The 19532-nt window shown below is 43.7% G+C and overlaps 1 long non-coding RNA gene across 2 annotated transcripts in view; it reads left to right on the top strand.

The window, feature by feature from the left end:
• The window catches only part of LOC119254860 (uncharacterized), a 42496-nt gene that overhangs the window by 9669 nt on the left and 13295 nt on the right, over positions 1–19532 (top strand). The window contains exon 3 of one of the 2 annotated variants that reach the window (XR_005127384.2): positions 9182–9423. The exons of the other annotated variant lie outside the window; for it this stretch is intronic. This is a non-coding gene — a long non-coding RNA (uncharacterized LOC119254860). Of the gene's footprint in view, positions 1–9181; positions 9424–19532 lie in introns of those variants that run through there. 2 annotated transcript variants of the gene reach the window in all.

Genomic DNA, 19532 nt, shown 5'->3' with positions numbered 1-19532 from the left:
GTGCAGTTGGATGGTTACTGTCATGGACAGCAGAGAAAAAGCAGCAACAGGACAAACCTGGCAGGGGCAGACCTATGGTGTTGTCTAGTTCATTAGGTGTGCCTAGAAGTGAAATAAATACACAGCTACCAGATCCTTGCTAGAACTGTATATGTAGAAAAGGTCTCAGCTAAGGGGACAAAAGTCTAACTTGATTGTTAACACTGTAGATTCATAGCTGCTTCATCAGTTCCCAGGCTTCACCAGTTCACAGTCCCAGAACCCTAGGAATAATGGGGAGGCTGGCAAAAGACCCTGGGTCACTGCCCCAAAAATTATAGTATTAATCTAGCTCCAGTCTTCTTAAAAGAAACCTATGGCCTTTTGCCAGGGTAATTGTACATTGGAGAAAGGAAATGATCAGATCTGGACACTGGCTCTGAACTGACACTAATTCCAGGAGACTCAAAACATCACTCTGTCCGAGTTGGGGCTTGTGGAATCAGGTATCAAGGAGTTTTAGTTCAGGTCTGACTCATGGTGGGTCCAGTGGGAACAAAACCCATCTTATGATTATTTCCCCAGTTGCAGAATGCATTCCCTGACCTGTGGAGTGAGGGCTATTTTGATGGAAAAGACCAAGTAGAAGCCACTAGAGCTTTCTCTACCTTGGAAAATAGCTCACACATAGCAATAGCACATCTCTGGGCAGATTACAGAGATTAGTGTCACCATCAAGGACTTGAAAGATGATTCCATCATATCTCCATTCAGTTCCCCTATTTGGCCTGTGCAGAAGACAGATGAATCTTGGAGAATGACAGTAGATGATAGTAAGCTTAACCAGGTGGGGAATCTAATTGCAGCTGCTGTACCGGATGTGCTTTCATTGCTGACGCAAATTAGCTCCCTGCCTGCAATGCAAATTGTGATCTGGCAAATGCCTTTCCCCTATCCTTGTCCAAAACGTCCACCAGAAGCAGATGCTTTCAGCTGATAAAGCCAACAATACACAATCTCCATTCTGCTTTAGGAATTTGCCAGCATTCCAGCTCTGTGTCATAATCTGGTCTACAAGGATCTTGATCATCTTTCCCTTCCAGACATCACTGTGGTCTGTTACATTGATGACCTAGAGAAGAAGAAGTAACACTTGGGCCTCCCCGGTGGCGCAGCGGTTGAGCGCTGGATTGCGAACCTGCCCGCGGCCTCTGCGGCGCCGGTTCGATCCCCGGCTGCTCCCCCGCCAACGGAGGAGGGTCCCGCATGGCGCGCAGACCTCTCCTGCCGCCCGCTGCTCCCCTCAGCAGTGTACTTCGGTCCTTCTGCCTGCTCTGCTCCCCGCTCTGGCTCTGGTGAATTCTCTCACCCTCCCGCGCTTCTGACTGTACCCAGTGCATGTATAAACAAAAACAAACAAACAAACAGATAAATAAATAAATAAACATGCCTCTATAAAAAAAAAAAGAAGAAGAAGTAACACTTACTTGGACATATGGTAAGATGCTTGCGTATCAATGAGTGGCAGATAAATCCAACTAAAATCCAGGACCCTCCTACCTGAGTGAAATTTCTAGAGCTCTACTGGTGAGAAGCATGTGTGGTCCTTTCTGTGGTGAACAATAAGTCAGTGACTTTGGCCTCTTGTACAATCAGAAAGGTGACACAGCCCTTAGTGGGTCCCTTTGATCTGAGATGCAACACATACTCTGGGTCACTTACTGAGTCACCCAAAAAGTTAGTTTTGGGTGGACCCCAAATCAAGAGAAGCTTCTACCATTGATGCAGGTTGTCATACAAGTTTGCTGCTACTTGGGCCATATTATCCAACAAATCTGACAGTACTTAAAGCATCGTTCCAGATAAGGAAGCTGGTTGGAGTCTTCGATAGAACCCTATAGGTTTTTGGTGCAAAGTTCAATCACTCTCTGCAAATAACTATTCTTCTCTGAGAAACAGCTCTTGACCAACTCATGGCCCTTCAGAGAGACAAAAACGCTTAACCATTGATCACCAAGTTGTCATGTTACCCCCTCAACTGGCCATAATGAACTGAGGGTAGCCAGCCCACCATAAATTGGGGTATGTACAGCAATCAAATGGAAATTATAAATACATATATAATATAATATAATATAATATATATAATATAATATAATATAATATAATATAATAATTAATCCCAAACAGGCCCTGAAGGCACTAGCAAATTATATGAAGTGGCCAAGATTTCCTTGGTCCCTGCTCCAGCCATACAGCCTTCTGTCTCCCAGCCTGTACCTCACGGAGAGTTCCCCATGGTCAGTGGACAGAGGAAGAGAAGATTTGGACCCAATTTATAGATGATTCCACACAATTTGTAGGTATCACCCAAAAATGGACAGATGCACCATGACAGCCTTTTCTGGGATATCTATGGAGGACAGTGCTGAAGGGCGATCTTTCCAGTGAAGAGAACTTTGAGCAACCTACTTGGTTCTTGACTTTGCTTAGAAAGAGAAAGTGTCAGATGTGGGATTTTATTCCGGTTCATGGACTATAGGCACAGTCCATGCTTAAATCTCATGTATTTGGAAGCAACATGGCTGGAAATTGTTGACAAGGAAATTTGGGGAAGAAGTTTATGGACATATATCACTCAATAGGCAAAACTATAAAGATATTTGTGTCCTACGTGATGCTCAATAAAAGGTCACATCAGTGAAGGAGTATTTTAATCATCAGGTGCATAGAATAATCCATTCTGTAGATAATAGCCAGCCTCTTTCCCCAGCCACTCCTGGGATGACCCAATGAACTCATGAGCAAAGTGACCATGGTGGCTAGTGTAGAGATGATACATGAACAGGGGAGCGTGGGCTTCCACTCACCAAGGTCAGCCTGGCTGTAGCTGACCACCAGACCTGCCAACAAAGGAGACCAGCACTCTGTCCCCAACGTGACACCATCCCCTGGGATGATCCACTGGCTACCTGTTGTCAGGTTGATTACACTGGGCCACCTCTATCATGGAAGGAACATTGTTTTGTTCTTAATGGAATAGACTTTACCAAATATGTGGCAACGTACAGTTCTGGCCCTTTTTCTCATATTATCTTCTAAGGGCAGATATGGTGCCCTTTGTTTTCTTTGCTTTGCAAAGTGTAAATTGAGCCCAGCCAGTAGCTTTCACAACACACTCCTTGTTTGATTCTTGGTTATCTTGTGCTCATTCAGTTCTTGGACATGACCTTTTAAAATGTACACTTACTGGTGAGATCCCTGGAGGACTATTTGGGTTGCTTTAGAGACTTTCTTTTTTTTTTTTTTTTTTTAAGGTTTTTTTTTGAAAGATTTGTTTATTTATTTATACAAGCGCTGGGTACAGTCAGAAGCGTGGGAGGGTGAGAGAGAGCCAGAGCAGGGAGCAGAACAGGCAGACTGATGAAGTACACTGCTGAGGGGAGCAGCAGGCGTGGCAGGAGAGGTCTGCGTGGCATGTGGGACCCTCGCTGGTGGCTGGGGATCAAACCGGTGCTGCAGAGGCTGCGGGCAGCTTTGCAGCCCAGCACTCAACTGCTGCGCCACCAGGGAGGCCTGAGACTTCCTTTTCTGTATCATGCACTTTTAGAAATGTCTTTCCTTCTTGAGTCACACTCCTGTTTAGACTCTTTTCTCCACATTTTAAAATTTGTGCTTTAGTGAAATATTAGACACTCCTCTTACTGTGTCTAGAACTCCTTCCAGTGGTCATCAAGCTATGCCAGGTAGGGCAATGTGATCATTCCTGCTGAAGGCAACAGAGTTTCCAAATGACAGAGGCGTTCTGAGTACCCTCTTATTGTTATTATATCTTATCACTGAGCTGAGCTGAGTTTTATAAATCAGAAAAGCATTTGCCAGGCCAAATAATCCCCGATGGTGTAGTCCCAGCAGAGTATGTGGAAAGCATTTTGGAAAACTGAGGCTCCCTAGCCTTCTCCAGGTTCATCACCTCCCTTACCTCTTGGTCAACCCCACAGCTCTGTGCTCTCCTGCAACATCTGTGCCCCTTAACCTGGAGCAACAGGAACTCAGAGTCCCCTTATTGCCCTCTGGACACTAGTCCTCCCAGCTACACCACCTCCCGGGTACCCACCTTGGGTACATATACCCTTTTGGCTCAGTCTGCTCCATTAATGTCCCACCTTCAGATAATCCCAAGTGGAAGCAGTTCACATGTTCTTTGTTTGTTGCTGACCCCAAACCTCCCAGAGCACCTATTAAACTCTTACAGTAACTCCGCACCACAGTCTACTCCACTCAGATAGCTACACCAAGGGGAACCTACACATTGTGTGAGTCAGTCAGTCATCTACCCAGAGGGCAGGAGCCAGCCTCCTCTCTACAAAATCCCCAACTGCAGGAACAAGTCTTTTGGAGACTCTTGGAGGGGGGGTCACTTGGTTGGGCAGGATGGTGGTGCAGGTAGTGGAACTAACATCTCACCATTACGTGAGGCCAGCGCTCCTTCACTCCCCAACTTCTCCTGTTTCTCTCCTTCTCCTGTTTCCAGAAACCTCCCCATTCTCACCTGTTAAGGATAACATGGCCATATCTACAGCTTTGTGTTAGATCCAGGAGAGGAACCTGGCCCTGATTTTTACAGCAATTTTTGTAATTCAGGGGTATACGACAACTTCTTTGTTCTCAGCTTTGCACCATTTTAAAATGGTCTCAGTCATCAGGTTACAATTGAAATATATCACACAGTGATTTCAGAGAGCTGTAAGTGCCATGAAAAAACAAGGGAGAGCAATGTGATCAACAGCCACGGGAACCTCTTAGAGAAGGCGGAGTCCGAGCACTCACTGGGATGAGGGAGTATGAGCCATTTGGGGATCTGGGAGAAGAGCATGTCAGGCAAAGGGGCCAGCATGTGCCAGGACTCTGGGGTGAAGCAAGCTTGTCCATCTTGAGAAACAGAGAAAGAGTCAATGTCACCTACAATATGCATTTTGCCCAGGTGTGGGCAGACAGCACCCCCTCCTCAGTCTCCCACACAAACATGACTCAGTTATCAATGAGATCAGTGTAATTTCCTCACCCAGACGAGAGGGCTCTGTGAGCCTCAGTGAAGCATTCTTAGCAAGAGCAACCTAGAGCAAGTTTGACATAAACACACAATTCAATGTCTGACTTTTAGATATCACAAATGTGATAATCTATCTCCTTTGATGTGAAGTCTACACCACCAGAAATACAACACTGCAGTGATTTTCCTCAGTTAACATCTGGACATCCTTTAAAATGAAGGAATTAGGGGCCTCCTTGGTGGCATAAGGGTTAAAGTCTCAGCACTACCAAGCTATCGCCAGCTACTGCAGCATGAGTTGGATCCCCAGCTAGGGAGCTACCCACATGGCGCAGCAGACCTCTCGCCCACTGCTATCCTCAGCAGATCTGCCTGTTCTGCTCCCCACTCTGTCTCTGGTGAGTCTTCTCACTGCCCGCACCTCTGGCCTATAACCCAGTTCTTGTATGCATAAATAAATAAAAAATAAATCTTGAAAAAAATAAAATGAAGAAACTAACTGAAGACTTCCTAAAGGTCCCTGGTACCCTAGGAGGCAGGAATCTGCATCCCTGGACGATAAATATAATCAAGTAAGTTTCAAACAGTGGGGTGAACCAGACAAAGAAGTCTGTTTCTTGGTATTCAGCAATCAGCAGTAAAGCAAAAAAAGCTTCTGAGCATTTCATTGCAGTTTCTAGGAAGGAGAATAACAGAAATATCTAGGAACAAGAAGTAGTAAAATAGAGATTAATTTCATAATTTTCATTCTGAGCTAAGATTATAAAATGCCATTGATATTTCTCTTAAAATGAACTTTTCATGAGCAAAAAAAAAATTTTTTTTAAAGAAGCCGCTCAAGTTTATCTCCCCACTGCTGAACGATGACCAGGATTCATTGCCCCAGACTCCCCCATTTACTTGCCATATGATGGCCTAAAACTCTGGCCACACACTGTTCTGCCGAGTCGGAGGCCAAAGCTGAATGAGGTGTGTGAGGGGATTGGGGTGTGCGAGGGGATTGGGGTAGACTGCAAGGGCACCTGAGGCCCTCCACACCCTGTCCCTGACGTCCGGAAGTGGTGCTTGCAGAATCAGTGTCCTCCCGGAACGCTGCTCTTTATGCTTCTCCCCTGTGCTCTCTCTGCATCGGGCTTACATCTGTTCATGGTAGTAGCGGTTGAGGCGCAGGCTGAGCTGTTCTCTGACTCACGTCCCCCACTCTTGGGCAAAAACAAAGCAAAATGAAATTTCTTGTCTTTCCTCCTCCAGTCAAAAAATATCCATGCAAAAGTCTCTATGCCTATCAGCTCCAGCCGTCGGTAGTATTCAAGCTTAGTCCAATTGTTTTTGCTTCATTTGCCCAACTCTCCTCCTCCACAAAGAGCCACGTCTCTGAAAATATTAATCATAATCATGTGGCACTGCCTGCCATAGATCCTTCAAGCCGGTTAAACCCCTTGCATGATTCCCAGGACTGTGTGAGCCTGCTGGCATTTAGTCATATGATTCCCATCCTGTTAGGTGGCACAGTTGAGTTTAAGATGATCTGGGTAGGGCTGATCTCATCAGATGAGCCCTTTGCAGGCAGAGAGTTTCTCCAGCTCATCACAGAAGAGACAGATGGACATGGAGTCCATATTCCCTTGCTGACTGGCAGGTGAACGAGGCCACGTGGCAAGGAGTGTGGGTGGCTTGGAAGACCTGAGAGCAGCCACTGGCTGAAAGCCGGTAGGGGAATGGGTATCTCAACCCTCCAACTGCAAGGAACTGAATTCTGCTAATATTCTGAATGAGCTTGGAATTGGATTCTTCTCAGAGCCTCTAGACAAGAACTCACACTGACATATTGATTTCAGCCTTTGACTCTCTGAGAGAAACTCAGCATGTTACTTTTGACTAACTGCACTGAGTGCTAATACAGTGTTGGCCTCAGCCGTTACATTTCTGGCAATTTGTGTTGCATCCAGAGACCGCTAAAACAGAGGTAGCTTTTCTTTGGGTAGCCAAAGTCAAGTTATTTAAATAGCAATGATATCCTCAGCCTCAGAGTCCTTCTCTCTGCTCCAGGAAGCCTCAAATATGTGGTCCCAAGCTGGGCTTGAGATATCGGCTTGGACTCAGACCAAAAGCTTTCTCCAGTTATTCACGAAGTTCCTTCTCTCACTTCTTTTAACCTCTCAAATAATCCTACTTGAAATAGCAACCTCTATTGCCCCACTACTAGGGACTGCATTGTGGCCCCTACCGCCCCCACAATATTCGTATGTTAAAGTCTTACCCGCAGTGTGATTGTGTTTGGAAAAGGAAATAGTTAACAAAATAAATGAGGTCATAAGGATGGCGACCTAGTCTGATTAGTGTCCTCACAAATGCTCACTTTTCCTGCCCTATGAGGACACACCAAGAAGGTGGCCGTCTGCGTGCCCAGAAAGCAAGCCCTCCCCAGGAGCCAAATGCATCCACACCCTGGCTTTGGACATCTGTCCTCCAGAACTGTGAGAAATAACATGGTGTTTTTCATCCACTCGGTGTACTGCAATTGTTACGGCAGCTCGAGCTAACTAAGACTCCCACAGCACCCTCTATCCCGCTAGTCTCTTGATTTTTCTCCAATGACCTTCAACCTTTGTAAGCACTGGGATGGTTGGCCATGTACCTGCTCAGTGCTGAAAGTCTTCCCACCAGGCTTCATAAGGGGAAACTTTTTTTTTAAAGATTTATGTATTTATTTATATAAGAACGGGGGTACAGGCCAAATTTGCAGGAGGGTGAGAGGATTCACCAGAGACAGAGTGGGGAGCAGAACAGGCAGACTGATTGAAATACACTGCTGAGGGGAGCAGCAGGCAAGACAGGAGAGGTCTGCTGTGCCATGTGGGTATCTTCCTGGCTGGCCGGGATCGAACCGGTGCTATACAGAGGCTGTGGACAGCCTTACAGCGCTGCGCTCAACTGCCTGTGCCTCCAGGGGAGGCCCATAAGGGAAAACTTTTGCAATCACTGTTCTCTCTCTAATTCCTAAAGAGTTGCCCAAAGAGGTTATCAAAAATATCTGCTGAAAGGGCCTCCCGGTGGCACAGTGGGTTGAGGACAGCGCTGTGAAGCTGTCTGCAGCCTCTGCAGCGTGGGTTCGATTCCCAGCTGGCCAGCAGACCTCTTGCCTCACCTGCTGCTCCCCTCAGCAGTGTCTTCGGTCTCTCTGCCTGTTCTGTTCCCCACGCTGTCTCTGGTGAAACCTCTCCCCTCCTGCGCCTCTGGCCTGTACCCCAGTTCTTGTATAAATAAAAATAAATCTTTAAAAAAATGCTGAAAAATTGAATCCACGAGTAAACTGGGAGTTTTTAGTATGAATAAGGACAAGAAACAATGTTGCTTCTTGACCAACAGAAAGTACAGGATTTCTCCTCCTTACTAGCAAAGATGGCAGATTTTTTCAAAAGCTAGCATAGGAGAAATGCCGCAGGGGCATTTAAACCCAATGAGAACAGAGTGAGCAAGAAATAAAAGTGCCACGATGGTGGGTGATTCTGGACAATGCACAGCCTAGAGTCCCGACTAGGGTGGACATGTATATATTTCATTTTCATACCTGCTCATTTTCATGCATCATAATTGAGCACCTCTCACCCACAGGAACCTGTTAGCGTAGCATGGGTTAGGTAAGTCTGTCCACCGGGGGAAAGTATTTCAGTTCATTACAGACCTATGATGTATATTTTGCATCTGGGGCAACACTGAAAGTCTATCTCAGATCATCTTCGAAGACTCTGGGGGGTTGTTTCCATAGCAGGCTTGCTGCTGGTGCCTCCAGAGACATTGCATCATGGATCTTTGTTGGAATATTTTGATGCCACAATATTAACCTTCTGTGGGAGATCATCACCCACTCTTTCACACTGAGGAGTATGACTGCAGCATCTCCCAGGTAGCAGCCTTGACACCTGTTGCTTGGGCCTCATCCATCTCACGTCTGTGACGGTCCTTAAATGCAGACTACATAGTCTTTGGGGCCAAAGGCTGAATGAAGCAGCTGAGGGTGCAGTCCTAGTTTACCGACTGGGAAACTGTATTAAATAAATTGTTCAAGGTTGGATCACAGAAGGAACTGAAGAATCAAGATGAGGAGTTGAGGAATTCAAACTAATGGTCTGTTTTTTGTCAGTTTAGGTACTTTCACAGCAGGAACATAAAAGCTACCACCTGAGAATTCATATGAAGAGATGCAGTGTCAGCTTCCAAACCAGCATATTGGCTCGGTGTTCCTGTTAGCAAACCAACCTTTGAAGATGCACCACTAGCCCTGAGAGATGCAGGAAGCAGGGGCTCAGACACAAATCCCACAGACACTCTGTATTAGTTTCCTGTGGTTGCCCTAACCAATTACCATGAGAAATGCATTCTCTTGAGTTCAAAATCAAGGCATTTGTGATGTTGGTTTCTGCTGGAGGTTCTGAGGGAGAATCTGTGCTATTCTCTCCTAACTTCTGATGACCTTGGCAATCCTTGGCATTCCTTCTGGATGAATCACTACCACCTCTGTCTTCACCAGGCTTTCCCCTCCACGTCTATGTCTTCTTCAGGACACTCACTATTGGGTTAAAGTTTGACCCTAATCCAGGGTGGGCTCATCTGCAGAGTCTTAATTACATCTGCAAAGACCCTTATTCTAAACAAGATCACATTCTAAGTTTCCAGGGGTTAGAATTTGTCCATATAGTTTGGGGAGACGCCATTCAAACCCCTATGCACTATTAGCCCAAGTCCTCAGTGAACTCCCAGTTTCAGCCACAATATTTGTCATTGTCTGTTTTTTTTAAGATTTATTTATTTATTTATACAAGAACTGGGGTACAAGCCAGAGGTGCAGGGGGGTGAGAGGATTCACCAGAGAGAGAGTGGGGAGCAGAATAGGCGGATCTATAGGGCAGCAACAGGCAAGGCAGGAGAGGTCTGCTGTGGCATGTGGGTTGCTCCCTGGCTGGGTTGGGGATCGAACTCGTGTTGCAGTAGCTGGTGATAACTTGATAGAGCCATCTTTAACCCCTGCTCCACCAGGGAGGCCTCTGTCATTATCTGGTTTTAAAACACAGATCATTCCGGGCCTCCCCAGTGGCACAGCGGGTTGAGGACAGCGGGTTGAGCACAGCGCTGTGAAGCTGCAGCCTTTGCAGTGCTGGTTTGATTTCCGGCTGACCAAGGAGGTGCCCACATGGCACGGCAGACCTCTCCTCACTGGCCCGCTGCTCTCCTCAGCAGTGCTTTTTGTCCATCTGCCTGTTCAGCTCCCCGCTCTGACTCTCACCTCTCACCGCCCCCCACCCACACATCTGGCCTGTACCCCAGCTTTTGTATAAATAAATCTTTAAAAAACAAACAAAAAAACCACAGATCATTGCCCTCTCTAATGCCCTATTTCATTCATTCTTTAATATTCTCTTGGTTTATATCTTCCCCAACACTATCCAATAATTTCTGTTGCTTTTATCCACCCTCTCCCCAAAATCCAGTCCCCCCCATAAGTTCATTCCTACAAATTCAGATCGAGACACAGACTATGTTGAAAGCATATAGTGATCTTGTCACTTCTAGTTTTGTCATTTCACCTTAGTCAATGTATCCATCCTCTCTTAGTCTCCTTATCTATAAAATTGGGGTTGCCAGAAAAATTAATGACATTGCATATAAAGCATCCAGTCTTTTGTATACATGCCACCCCTATGTAGCAGGGATCCAGTATTACTCTGCTTCCAGGGAATACACTTTGCCTTGATGCGAGCCCCGGGAGGCACTGCACTGTAACACACATTGTGGGAACTTTTCTGAGGCCAGAGAAGAAACATTACAGCTTTTACAGAATTCATAAGTGGATTTTTTCATGTTCTGAGATTCTTAGCTGAAGAAAGTTAGAGCTGCCCTTGACTCAGAAGGCAGCCCGCCCGGATCCCGGCTCTTCCCCTCCCGAAGTCACCCACTTTCACCATTACTGATGACGGGCATTTGCCCTCATTTCAAACTTCTTCCCAAAAGAAATTACCCCTCAATAACAACCTTTTCTCTCCTGAAAACCTGCTTTCTGTAGCAATTTTCTGACAAGTTTTACAAACTAAAGAAACCCATTTCCTAATTTTCCCTGTGATCACTGATTTTCAACCAGGAAGTCAGTTTTTAGCAAACTTCTTGAGTTTTAAGTCGTGATTTTTGATTTGTCCAGCAAATTCTACAGGTCTAGTCTAACTCCACAAACTTCCTGTTAGCAAAAACAGGGAGCTGCTTGTGACTCTCTTGAAGCTCCTTGGCACAAGGCAACTGGGGGCCTAAATGCTGCCCCAGAAGAAGTGCTGGGGTCCCTTCAGTGTCTTCAGAATCACTGCAAGAATCTATAATGACCAGTCATGTTAGGTGTATACATGTTTGTGTCATGTATATAAAATACTGAGTACTCTATATGCAACATCATTAATTCTCTGGCAACTTCTATTTTATAGATAAGGAGACTAAGAGAGCATGGATACATGGATGTTTAGATGCTATATATACTTCCCTTTCTGACAATTGCATAGGAATGGCAAATCTGCATATTGTTTATAAGATAAAGTCCATGGACTGGAACCATGAATCATAAATCATGATGCTGATAAATCAATTATTCTGTTCTCTAATCCTGCGAGAGGACAGAATGCTATGATTTTCTAGGCATATTCTAGCTGTGATTTTTAAAATTTTGCCTGCCCTTTTAAAGTCAAGACAGGCATTGCACACTGACATCTCATCTAAGTAATTCAGCACTCCAGTGAATTTTATTTGGAAAATGTAGTATAATTTTTTTTGTTGTTTTGCTTTCAGGAGGTAAGTGTTCTTCAGCTCAACATGTTCCTATCTTTATTGCATTTTTACCCATTAATACTACTGCCTGAAGGCATTTAAATGGGTGAGTCCTGGTAAATAGAGTGATTTCCCTGGAAAACATTCAGCAGTATTGGCTAATAAGGCTCCTTAGGGTGGTTCATAGCTCACAGTGGGTCAGGCACACCCAGCAGAGAGCTGACTTGGTCATCCTGACTCATGGATTCATATTTCAAACTCACTCAGACAGATAATTGACAGATTGTTTGATTCCAAGAACCGCATGCTAAATCTCACTGAGTTATGACACTTTGGTATTTCCTAAGTTGTGCTGTAAAAATACCAGAAAGCAAATGCTTGAAATTTCCCCTCGGTAGAAGGTCTAATTTTCAATTTAGCATTTTACATGAACTCTAAGCTGGCTCAGTGACATCCAGAACAAAGCTTAACATGTGCCCAGGCCTTTGAGTTCATGTGACAGAGTGAGCATCAGCCCAGCAGCAGCAGTTCCCTATATACTTGGAAAACTTGATCTCAAGTTGGTGTGTGATCCACAGAACCAGGACTGCTTAGTTAAACATATTGGGCAAATTATCTGATACAACTTTTTTCTTGTAGACATCTGGATCATTACTATGCTCCAAAATGAGCTATAGTATGTGTTATTTTCCAAATTCTTATATCTAGCAAACACTTTTTGTGCAGACTGTCTGCTCGCCAACATCTCAAGGAACATAGCTTAAGAAAGGCTCATCGATGTAGGCTGATAGGAAGAATTTGTGGCAAAATACTTAATACAGCATCATCTTGGTAACTGAGTCACCCCTAAAAATTACTGGGCCCTTAGGACACCTTGAGCAAGGCTCTGATGCTGGGCACCATTTTTTTTTTTCAAATAGAAGGTGAGTAGGTTAAGTTTTCTATCCGTTCAAAGTTTCTGATTTAGAGCATATAATATTAGGTTGCCATTTTTCACCAAGTGACTAAAAAAGAAAGAAAAGGAAGAGTGATATTCTATAAAACAGAGTTCCAAGACTTCCTGGAACCCCCAGCTTTGCAGAAACAGTTAGGATTCTATGGCATGATGGTTATTATTTTTCCTGAGAATCATTGTGCCTTCCGTAAGTGGCACAGCAAGCCTTTGAGTGTTAAGATCCCTAAAAATGTCTGTTATTAGCTGCTTCATCAAGTCAATGATTTTGACAGAATTATTAGCAGAACCCTACACTGTCTCACTTAAGTAATGAAACCAAGAGAGGCTAAAGGACTTGCTTATTTGCTTTCTTAAGTTTCATAGATAAAGGTCTGAAGTTAGGACCCTGCCTCCTCCCAGGTTCTCCTTTTCCCATGTTTTGCGTTTTCTCTTTATTGCAATGAATGAGGATGGAAAAGGACTCACGTACCTACCTCCTCTCCTCTGAGTCTGCACTTCCTGGGGTTTAAATCTAATGACTCATCTTCAGGAATGGCTGGAAAGGCCTGGCGACAGACCCACTCTTTTCAACCATGATTTGTGCTTTGACAGTTGAGGAAGAAGTAGAAGCAGTTTGTACAAGTCACAAATATGGGCCTCTCCAATTTATGACTTCTTTTTCAATCCAAGAAATAAAAAAAAGAATAATATTTCTGCTTGTTTCTCAGTCTAAAGGAAAAGATATGTTTTCTGATTATGAATGAGAACAGAGTTTTGTCTGAAAATAATGCCTCTACTTAGGTAATAATGTTGTAATTAATTACCTTCAGAGGAAAAATTAATTCCCATCAAGAAACTCATTCTTTGTATTCTTTGTTCTTATCACTGATGCAAACACTTTGACTTTTCTTCTTGATGATGCTATGTACTTGAAGAATTAAAAATCTTCTGCTATAAATTTGAGTGGGTCCAAGGAACTACCTACCTATCAGATTAAGAAATTGCCAAGATTGGGTGATGTATGGAAACTATTCATGAATTTATATCTAATTTTTGTAGCAAGGCTTGTTTGAAATGAATCAGGTGGATATTTCTGGAAGTTGTATTAATACATATCTTTTGGTTGCAAAAGAGAATTCCAACTCAAACTAACACGTGAGCAAAAAAATGTGATTTGTTGGCTGGAAAGTCAGAGATGGGCCTCCTGCTTCAAATGTGTGAGATCTGGGGCTCAATTTATATAACTGAATCCTCTCTCCACCCGTTTCTTTTTTCTGTCTACTCACCTTTGCTGGGTTTTAATCTCAGGCACTTTTTTCCTTTTAGTAGCGAGATATCTGTTCATGGCATGGTCCCAAATCCACTTTGTCCAGGTGGCTCCTAATCCTAGAAGAAGAAAATCTTCTCCAGAGCCTTAGGAAGGCCCAGGTGGGCCTAGTTTGGGCCATGTCCTCATGGCTGAACCAATCACCATGGCCAGTGCAATGAGCTTTTCTGGCCAATCAGAGAAAGTCAAGGCAAATAAAACCGATGTCCTACCACCATGGTGGGGGAGATTATTTCCAAAGAAAGAGAGACTGGTAGGCACTCACAGAAGATGGTCAATATCAAACACCCTGACTTCCTGACAATCACAGCACAGGAGAGCGGAGAGCAATCTCTGAGCTCAGCTGGCTTTCTCTTCCTACACAAGATACTGCCAAGGACTCCTACCAGCTGTGAGAACCCAGGGCATATTTGCAAAACCTCTTGCCACAACCATTGTCCCCCCTCTGAGATGCCTGCTGATAGGAGACTTGAAACCCAGACACTTGAAAATAAAATAAGAATGGAAAGAAAATTAGTGAGACAAAGTGCCTGGAATCCAAAGAAAATATTTTTTGTTTATTTGTTGGGAAATTGTGTTTTACTTAGATTTCAAAAATTGCCTTTTCTCCCCCCTCCAGTTTGAAGGAAGATAATAAGGCTAAGGAAAAAAAAAATAAATATTTTTAAGACAGATTACAACATGTTTATTTAGTGTCATTTTTATATATGCATTCACTATGTAAAGAGAGAGTTCGAGGAGTCTCTAAAGACATCACAAATACTTTGGGTTCCCACTGCTTCCATTTCTTTTAGTGTCTGACATTCCAGCTAATTCTTCAGTGCACATTTCACATAATATTTCACTAGAAAAAATGTTTTTTCTGTTCTTTCTCAAGCATTTTCTTCCTTAGATCTGCCTCGGAATATACTGTCAGTTTAAGTACTAAATCTTCAGCTGTTACAGAATCTTCTTCACCGAGTTTTGACTTATGTGACCAGATTCTGCTTCATAGTTGTTCACTGACACTGGAGATTCAGTATCAAGAGTTTTCTGAGATATTTAACTTATTTGGCTGAGGATGCTACAGTTTCTATTGCAGTTGAAGCTGACCTCAGAGGCTCAGGCTGTGTGGATGAATCGTGGTAGTCCTGTTGGAGAGCTCTATTCAGAGGCTGCTCATTTTCCAAGACAATGAGGTACAGGGTTTCTTTCCCAAAAACATTGTCTTGGTCATCTTTACTAGGAGTGGGTTCTCATTCTGATGGGACATCTTTGTCAATTGTATTGTTTTTCATCGAGGTGACATTGATTTCCAGTCCTGGATGTGATTTACTGACGTGTTGCTTTCTGCTGATTTTCCAAAGTCACATTGTGGAAACCGATTGCATGATCATTTTCTTCTGCAGTTTTAATGACAGCCTGAAGTGCGATCTACAGTTCCCTCTTCAAATTCTCCTATTTCTTTGCCTCATTTTCATCTTCTCCACTTCCATAATTAGACAAAGCATGGTTGTTGCGGGTGGTGACCATGATGTAGAGTATATAAATATTGATTTATAGTGTCATGCTTCTGAAACTTATATAATGATACAAATGAATCTGACATCAATATAAAATTTTGTTTGAGGGGGCGGAGCAGGGAAATGCACAACTGAGGAAAAGCCACGTAAGGCTGCAGAAAGCACACTGCCATCTCTAAGCCAGGAAAGGAGATATCAGAAGAAACCAAATCTACAAACACCTTGGCCTTGGGCTTCTCTCCAGAACTGTAAGAAACCAATTTCTGTAAGAAACCATGAGCTGACCACTCATGGGCAACTGTGACCTATTTGCTATCTGCAAATCACAGCAGAACATTCCTTGATGACCTACCGAGTATAGCTCATATGGCAAGGCTGTCCTGGGGACGCCTAGGCCGCTGTTGACCTAAATATGTGACTGTCTCCACGACGATCTTGGGATAACTTTGCCTGTGATAACATCATACTTTGCTGACGCAAATGTCTCTTGACACATAGTCACGATGTCCCTTTCCCTGTCCATTGTAAAACTTTGTCCCCCATTCTTATCCCACCCTCCAGACCCTATTCCTCATACCATTATCACATGATCAGCTTTTACTCTCCTGTGTGATTTCAACAGCGGCCCAAGAACTTCTGCTCAAATAGCAGAGTCTTGCCTTGCAAACCTGCTCCACGACTGCTGTGTCCCTCATCGTGTTCCTGCTGCAAAGTGGCAAGAAAGTTCCTGTTGCAACAATACTGCTGTTCTGTTCTCATACTCAAATATCCCCCAGCACAGGGACAAGAGGTGTGAGGACTGTAAGTCACCCGTAGTGAACACTCCCTGTCTGAGAAGACGTGCTGAAGACTCAGAATTGATGAGCGATAGCTTAACATTCTTCAAATTCCCACTTGCCCACTCTGGATGGTATTCATACTTGCTTCTCCCCTGCCTGGCACCCCTGTCTCCGTATCCATCCATGGCTGGTCCCTCCCTCCCTTTTCACCTCCAGAGAGCAGCTCTCCTGCTCCATCCATAATGGTGGGTCACTTATCAGTTACCCTCTCTCGCAGAGCGCCATTTGCTGCCTGCATGGAGTTGATTACAGGATCAGCTGTAACATCCTGCATGGATGTTGATTACAGGATCCCTTGTTTATTTGCCTATTTCCTGTTGGTCCTAGATTATAAGACCCATGTGGGCAGGATGCCAACACGCATCCAGCAACTAGCATAGTGCCTGACCCTCTGTAAAGAAGGGAAATGACTGAATGAAGTAAGTTGGGACTTGGCCGTTGAGCACACGGATAAAAGGTAGAGAGGGTGGAGAGTAGGGGCACTAGGGGCCATGGCTAGTAGTTTCTTTCCAACCTCACTCTTAGAGTTCATCAGGATGAATTCTACGAGGCATGACTTGTTCTTTCTGGTAGAAATTTGGGCAGGTGATTAGCTGGTGCAGGGGAGGGGAGAAGAGGCCCTGCCTTATCCATCCTCTATGATTCCTTCCATTTCCAGTACCCTTTGTACTGTGAATTCTCCATCCTCTGTCCCAGCAAAGCTTGCCCTCAGAAAGGAGCAAATAAACTCCTTCTCTGTGTGGTATGTGACTAAAAGCACTTTAATATGGGAACTTTTATGCAGACAAAAGTCAACTCCTATTGATAGACTTTAGCCATGTGGCCTGGGGAGGACAGGAGATAGATGGAGTATCCTTAGAATCTGAAATAAAAGGCAAATATGCAAAATGCCATCTACTACATTGTCAGTTTATAAGGAAATGTTATAATATGTTCCTATGCTTAATGGGTACTCTATAATTCCTACATAAATACATGTCATATAAATACATCTATAAAATATGTATTTCCTATAATATATAGTATGTACAAAGGGAAAGAAATCTTTAAAACCCACACTTCTAGAAGGTTCTGAGGCTGACAGAAGAGGGACTTCTCTTCTTGACTGGAAGTGAAGAGTGATGAAGCAAATTGTGTAGCAGCCTCATGAAATTTTCATAAAAGAATAGGGTGGGGTGAGGGAGACAACATAGAAGTGAGAAGACACCAGACAAAAGGGGAGGAAGAGGGCAAAAGACCTCTTCATCCTGACGAATTCTGAGAGTGAGGTTAGAAAGAAATATTTTTGCCCAGGGCAGATTAAGAGGATCGAAAGTATATTTACTTACATGTAGAAACATTGTTTTCTCTTTGATCTTATTGGGACTTGAAGCCCAGGCCTGAATAAATCCTTCCTTAACCGCTGGCTCAGGGAGTTGTCTAGCCAATCTTGATGGAATTTAGGTGTCTAAAGAAGTCTGCTCCTTCTGGGACACACCCTGTTGGTTTACAGGTTTCAAATCTCTCTTAAAACTAAGAAATGAGGGCCTCCCTGGTGGCGCAGGGTTTAAAGACAGTGCTATCAGGCTTTTGCCAGCCACTGCAGCATGAGTTCTATCTCTGGCCGGCCAGGGAGAAATCCACATGGCACAGCAGACCTCTCCTGTCTCTCCCTTGCTCCCCTCAGCAGTGTATTTCGGTAGATCTGCCTGTTCTACTCTCCACTCTGTGTCTGGTGAATCCTCTCACCCCACCCTACACCTCTGACTTACACCCCAGTTCTTGTATGCATAAATAAATAAATATTTTTTTTAAAACTAAGAAATGACATTCAGTTCTCTCTGGGTATGGGTATAAACTGGTGATGGAGGACTTATCCTAGCGGATTATCAATAAAGGCACAGGGTTGTGCGATTAAAGCCTTCACACAGTAGCCTGGCCACTTTTTGTCGTGAATTCTTATCTCCAGGTCTATTCCAGACCATTCTCAGCTGTTGTGGTCTTTTGAGTCCTTTCAGCTGAGTTTGCTTCCAGCCTATTATTATTTCTCATTCTCAACTATGCAGTACTAGGAATAATATTGATGCTCCTATATTAACTTAATATTTGATTCTAACTTACTTAAGGAAAGTGATAAATAATGCAACTAACAATAATAGATGCTGAGACATTTTTTATTTTTTCCTTCTGGAAGTCACCATAGAAATTGAAGGGTTATGAAATGAGTAATTGGGTACTAGCACACATCGTGATGCCAGAAGCCTTGCTGATTCCACAGACGCCAAGAGAATGAGACATAACTTCCTTCCACTGTGGAACTGAAGGAGGTGGCACCAACCACTACAAAGGAACCTGGGCCCAGGGTTAACAGGCAACGCATATCTGGGTAATGCATTTCCATGAATCCTGATGACCACTTTTCTATGGTCAGAGAACAAATATAACGATAATTCTATGCTTTTGTCCTCACCAGAGAGCCCATCAAGGGGATTTCTCAATTTTTCAACACCTCTGATCTTTGCATGAAAGAACAAGTTGATACCTCCACGAATGCTGCCATTTCATCCAAACTTTGAAATATTTTGAGCGAACTACAAAAGCTTTGAGTTTCCTGTATCATTTGTAATCGTTTTGAATGGACCCTACTGCTTAATTCAATTCATATTGAGGATTTCTACACCAAATGACCATTTTTCTCTTTGTAAAGTGGCTTTGGAAATCCCTGAATACTGAAATTTAATTACAGGGACATATTTTTCCAATAAAGGCTTGTTCGGCTTTGGCTTGGGTTAAAACAAGCAGCTTTATGAAAAATAAGGTATGTAAATGAGTGAGGGAGAAAAGGCCACAGTGTGAACTAACCCAGAGACGAAACTGCAGAATGCACACAATCAGCTTCAGGTCTAGTCACATACCTCTGGCGTTAAATGAACCTCTTCTCACTTCCTTTTCACAGATGAAGACCAAAGAGGTTGAAAGTCAAGTCCAAAGTCACAGATCTGACTAATGCAGAGCTCAGACCAAGCTCTTACCTGAATTTTGAAATGAAGCTTTGCCTTTGTTTTATGATCCTTTCCAAGTCAAATTTGTTCATTATAATTTACTCAACCAACGC

Source organism: Talpa occidentalis, unplaced genomic scaffold (assembly GCF_014898055.3).
Source record: "Talpa occidentalis isolate TD23 unplaced genomic scaffold, MPIMG_talOcc4v2.1 talOcc4.3, whole genome shotgun sequence".
Classification (NCBI taxonomy): Eukaryota; Metazoa; Chordata; class Mammalia; order Eulipotyphla; family Talpidae; genus Talpa; species Talpa occidentalis.
Note: the sequence above shows the minus strand (reverse complement) of the source record. Positions and strands in the feature narration are given on the sequence as shown.